General features: G+C 37.2%; 1 pseudogene; it reads right to left on the bottom strand.

The window, feature by feature from the left end:
* Positions 1-5,630: 5,630 nt before the first annotated feature.
* LOC122473609 lies at positions 5,631-6,207 on the bottom strand (annotated as a pseudogene).
* Between the last annotated feature and the right edge of the window lie 280 nt (positions 6,208-6,487).

Here is a 6,487-nt window from a genome sequence, read left to right as displayed (position 1 = left end):
AGCCTGGAGCCTGTTTCCGATTCTGTGTCTCCCTCTCTCTCTCTCTGCCCCTCCCCCGTTCATGCTCTGTCTCTCTCTGTCCCAAAAATAAATAAAAAAACGTTGAAAAAAAATTTTTTTAAATAAAAGGAAGGGAATTCTTTAATATGCTAGAGCATGGATAAGCCTTGAAGACATTATGCCTATTGCGATAAGCTAGACAGAAAGTGCCAAATATTGTATGATTCTCTTATATGAGGTGCTTAGAGTAGTCAAATTCATGGAGACAGAAAATAAAATGGTGGTTGCCAGGGGTTCGGGGTAAGGGAAAATGGGGGGGGGGGTCGTATTGTTTAATGGTTACAAAGTTTCAGTCTGCTACCATCGCTACTTGGTATCACACAGGCATCTCAAACCCAAAGGGCGCACAGCTGAACCCACTATCTCCTCTCCCATACCTGCTTCTCTTCTTCTGGTCCCAATATTAGTATCACAGGCCTCTTAGTCACCCAGTCAGAAAAACTGATTCTACCTCCTCACACCTCAGAGATGTGCTCTACTTCTTATTTTACAATATTACTTCAGTCCCTAACCAGACAGACTCTTGTCAGTTCTGTCTACCTCTATTCATCCTTCACCATGCCATCAGTGTGACCTTTCTAAAATGTAAATATGTACATATCCCTCCATGTTTGAAAAACTAAAATAAGGATGCCTGCTACTGCCATTACAGTGAGTCCTATTTCAGGAAATAGGGGCATAGATGGAAAAGAACGTATGATAGGACAGAACCACGTGTCATATCTGTTGATCAAGATTACATAACTCTGCTAACATCCATATGTATCCCTGATGAAGCATTTGTGAATTACATCACCTCCATCATAAACTGGTCTCATGAAAGAGTTTCTCCATATTTTTACACTCCATATTTTCTCACTCTTATATCTATTCTTAGCTTCAATAATTTTTAAATTTTCCAATTATGTGTCTTATATTTAAAAAAAAAAGTAAAATGTCAATAACATCTGTGATATCACTAAGCAGTAAGCACATCTTGGAAAAGGAGAAAGCTGCATTTCCATGGGATGTGAGGTACAAAACTGCCTATCTCTACTTCCTGCTGAAATTTAAGTCTGCTTAAGTATCCTGGGAAGCTGGACCGTACGTAGGTGTTTGAAATGCAAGCGAATGTGACTAATGTTAAGTGTTTATATTACAATATTTTAAAAGATCTGGAGTGTGATGAAATACACAACTAGGACATTCTTTAAAAAGGATTAAATTATCATTATCCGCACTTAAAGACTTTGATTTAGAAATCAGTCTTCATAGAATCCAACTGAAAAACGGGTATAAAGTAGTCAAGACCCACAGATTTCTTGGAAACACACAAAAAAAAGCATTTATAAAGTATGAAAAAAGTTCTATTCTCAGGACCAACAAAAAACAATATACCTAAAACTCATCATTTTAAAATACATGGGAATTAAGTGAGAGCTATATCATAGTTCTAGGTAAGAATATTGAATTTATAAAATTAAAGGTTCAATGCAATTACAGTCAACATTCTGATAGGATTTCCTTGGTAATGTGATTAAGTATTTCTAAAATTTATACAATAAGTGGAATACATTTTGAACAAATACAGAAAGTTCTTACTCTCCCCAGTTTATTCTTTTTTTAATTTCTTGTGGTATATAGTGGATACACAATGTTACATTCAGATGTACAACATAGTGATACAACATTTCTATATGTTATGTTGAGCCCACCACGAGTGTAGCTACCATCTGTCACCATACAACACTATCGCAATACCACTGACTAATTTCTCTATGCTGTACCTTTTATTCCCATGATTTACTCACTCCATACCTAGAAGGCTGTATCTCCCACTCCCCTTCAACCATTTCACCCATCCTCCCCCTTCCCTCTAGCAACCATCAGTTTTTTCTCTATATTTATAGGTCTAATTCTGTTTTTGTTTGTTTATTCATTTGTTTTGTTTTTTATATTCCACATATGAGTGAAATCATATGGTATCTGTCCTTCTCATTCTGACTTATTTCACTTAGTATAATACCCCTTAGATCCATCCATGCTGTCACAAATGGCAAGACCCCATTCTTCTTTATGGCAGTGTAATATTCCTATACATATATATATATATATATATATATATATATATATATATATCTGTAATATATTATTGCAATGAAATATATATGAAGTGTATATATATAAACAGTGATGTTTGATTGACATCACTGTTTATATATATACACTTCATATATATTTCATTGCAATAATATATATTATTCCATTGTATAATATTTCATTTTAGTGTGTGTGTGTGTGTATCACAACTTCTTTATTCATTCATCTATCAATGAACCCTTAGGTTACTTCCATATCTTGACTATTGTAAATAATACTGCAATAAACATAGAGGTGCATATATCTTTTCAAATTAGTATTTTCATTTTCTTTGGGTAAATACTTAGTAGTTGGATTTGGATCACATGGTATTTCTATTTTTAATTGTTCAAGGAACCTCCATACTGTTTTCCACAGTGGCTACACCAATTTATTCTTTAGTTTATTCTTTCAGACAATATTAGGCAGGGTCTTAGTCTCTTATGTATACCTAATGTATACCTCTGACACTATCACACTTCATACCAACTCTTCATTCCCGTGCCTTTTGTGCTGTTGAGGTGCTTGAAGGTCAGGAACAGTATCATTCATCGTTTCCAACACCGAGCATAAAACCTGGCTCACAGGGAGCACTCAATAAATATTTCTTGAATAAATAATTTTTAAACTGGCTGAACAACTGTGCCCATAGAGTGATGATTAACCAACCCATATTGCCCTAGAGGGAGGGCACCAGTGCCATGCTATAGGATTTACTTATCCTACCCACATCACCATTTCATCAATGATTACATTTGTACATGGTATTCTTGCTATTTTGTGAATGTCAACAGTCTGGGAAGAATTAAATAATAAGTTGGAAGAAATGAGAATGCCCCCAAATGCTTACAGGAAAGAGGCCCAATTTAGGAAGATGAAGTTCAATAAGGGGAAGTATAAAATAGTTTTATACACACACACACACGCACGCACGCACCCTTCTAATAATAAAGGTTGGATAACATGAGATGAGAACAGATTTTTGAGAACATACTTAGGATCTTGTAAGCAACACAGTGAGGTGGTCTCCAAAGCCTGGAACAAGGTGACTTTATGTGGTCTAAATAGTTCCCAGACTCACCTTGAAAAGTAACAAAAGATATAGTTTCCAAATTTAATACAACAAATTTTAGGTTTTTATGAGTTACATTTGTTTGGATTAAAATCACCTAATATTTGGCTTCAATTTTAGATTTTTATGAAATCAGTTCAACTGTGTTTTTTTTTTAAGCAGAAATATAATTTTGTATCACTAAACAGTAGGTTCTATGAGTCTTGGGAAAATTAAGCTTTGCCCTGAAGCTTCATAGCATGTAAGGACTCGACTAGATTCAAAGTCAGACAAGAACTTGGCCCTTATCCTTTCCCATAACCATTAGAATAGCATAGTTATGGCTAAATGTAGATAAGCAGTCAAGGCACTTGTTCTGCTTATACACTTCAGTTTTTTCTGGAAGGTTCTCAAATGGTGAGATATACCTTATAGGAGTTGCTCCATCAAATAAATTTTCCCTTAAGACCCTATTAGAATATCAAGATATGGCAGAGCAAGGCATATCTGTTAAAAATAGGGTATGAGAGACTTCCCCAACAAAGAATTAAGCATGTTATCCATGCCATTATCTTACAACATCTCTGCTTTTCTTTGCCCATCTTTTTTTCTCTCTCTCTCTTCCAATTATGTGCAATTTTTCTAACAATGTAGCATAATGGAAGTACATAAACAACAACTTTAACTTCACATAAACAAGGTAAGCTTTAGATTCATCTTCATTTTAGACAGTTGCGAAATTTTCCCTTTTATTTTATTTTTTTAATTTATTTTTATTTTTTTTAATGTAATTTATTGTCAGATTGGTTTCCATACAACACCCAGTGCTCTCCCCAACAGGTGCCCTCCTCAAAGCCCATCACCTATCACCCACTTTCCCATCAAAGCCCATCACCCACTTTCCTGTCTCCCCCACCTCCCATCAACCCTCAGTTTGTTCTCAGTATTTAAGTCTCTTATGGTTTGCCTCCCTCCCTCTCTGTAACTCCCCCCCCTTCCCATCCCCCATGGATCTCTGTTGGAGAAAACAGAAATTTGCCCTTTTCAAAGGAAGTTCAAGCAATGGGTCATTGATACTTTTTCACTATGGCCCATGGCCATTATTTACTAGTGATGATAAGCCAAAAAAATGTGGGCATCTTCAAACATGTAGATGCCAGTCTTCAAGCCACATACAGCACTACTTCATATAAATATTTCCACATACAAACAAATTCCCCTGCACGCCATTTGGAATGCTACAAAGCAAGACAGCCTATAATTACACTTCCAATAAATGCAAATGCACAAAATAGTTTCAAAACGGTTGCCACAGATTTCAGCAATATCTTTTGGTTTACCAGATGCATAACTGACTAGCTTGAACTTGACTTGAAAAATCAAAATAAATGCTAAAGACTGGTACGTTTGTAGAAGAAAATGCCAACAGCATCACGTGCTACCAATAATTAAGACTACAATAGAAAGTGAAGCCCAAGAAATCAAATTTTTTCACCTCTACTTCCTCCCTTAGTTAATTATAATCATTTCAGGCCATATTGATGTAACCCAAATATCAGCTGGAATCTACTTCCTCCTTGATTCAAACATCCCATGGGTTGTAGAAGACCAAAGTCCTCTCCAAAAGTTCTACACATTTGGGGACGGTGGGGGGGTGGCGGGGAGGAGGAAGCTGTTGTTGGTATGTTTTCAGGGCTTCCTTGCCTCTGAATGCCTGCTTCTGCTTAATTTGTTCATGTGATGGCTCTTCCTGCTTGTGCTCACCCTATCCCACACCACGTGGAATGAGGCCTTTCCCATAATTTTCAATCTGAAAACAAAAAGAAGCCCACAAAGCACAAACACTTATGACAGACTTTACTAAAGGCTGAGGAGTTGGAATCATTTACAACTGCAGAAACGCAAACATTCTCATCACATATAAAACATTCTTGCTCCTAAGGATTCTTCAGTCACCCCGATACCTGGGAATTTTCCCTCACTGCCCTCACCCTCTGTAGTTATCCAGCATCACAACTGCTTCCTTGGCTACTTTCCTCCTCTCCCTCTCTTTTCCTCTCTCTTCCCAACTTGAGCTCAGCTCTCTGCATGTCTAACATTCAAAAAATTCATACTAAGGCCACCTTAATACATTCAGACCCAATACGGTACTCAACAGAACAAAATAAATCTTCAAGGGACAAGATCCATTTTCCTTTGAAGCCAGCCGTGATTGGTCTTGCCATTTCCCCTATCTATATTACAACCATATTTGTTTGTTTAAGTAATTTGGCACAGGATTTGAAAATCTGGAGAAACAAGTTGTTTATGTCTTTGCAAATCATACCCTTTTTAGACTATAAAATTCAAATTAACCCAAGTATTCAAAATAATTCTAGTGAGCCAGGTCTCTCTTTTTTTTTTTGGCATATGATAATTTATTACAGTCATATATTCACCATCAAAACTTATAATCTTAGTCTTTACTTCTTGCCTTTGTATAAAGCCAAAAGAGGCACACTTGGCTACTTTGACAACCTTAAAGCAAACTCCAGGAATGTCACCGACAGCACGACCTTTGTGACCAAATCTAGCAACCAGAACTTCATTGCTTTCCTCAATAAAATTCAAACAACCATCATAGGGTAGAAAGGCTGTGATTGTGTTTTTGCCATTCTTGATCAGCTGGACCCTGACATACTTCCTGATGGCAGTATTTGGTGTTTGGTTTCAACCCCCACTTCTTGCAGCACAATTCCCTTTGCATGGGGAGCACCTCCAAAATGGCTGGCCTTCAGGGCTGTGCCCAAATGGGCTTTCTTGTACTGTTGACCATGCCACTTCTGATCGCATTGGAGGCTACGGAGCTTCTTGGCAGTAGGAAGACTGTGACACTTGCCCCTCCTTCCAGCACCATGGGCCTGAGCAAAAGAGACACCAGGTCTCTTGTTTTGTGTCCATGTTTGGTGGGTCCTAAACTTCTCTACACAGACAGCCATACTGCTCAGTGTCTGGAAGCATGTTCTCTAATACAACTATCTCCACCTGCTAAGCAAGACGGAGAGGCTAAGCTAAGCCTCTAAGCAAGATGGGCGTGGCCTTAACAGGAGTGAATCGTGGCAGTTAAGAAAAGAATATTTTCTTCCAACCTCCAACTGACTTGTGTTATGTTTCTCTTCCAAATTGTTTTTTTTTCAGCTTTCTATAGATTATGCAGCAATAATTTGTTTACAAATCTTGTACCCTCATACTGTTGTTTATATTTTGCAGTCATGCAAT

The sequence above is a fragment of the Prionailurus bengalensis genome, chromosome B4 (genome assembly GCF_016509475.1).
Source record: "Prionailurus bengalensis isolate Pbe53 chromosome B4, Fcat_Pben_1.1_paternal_pri, whole genome shotgun sequence".
In the NCBI taxonomy this organism is placed as follows: Eukaryota; Metazoa; Chordata; class Mammalia; order Carnivora; family Felidae; genus Prionailurus; species Prionailurus bengalensis.
Note: the sequence above shows the minus strand (reverse complement) of the source record. Positions and strands in the feature narration are given on the sequence as shown.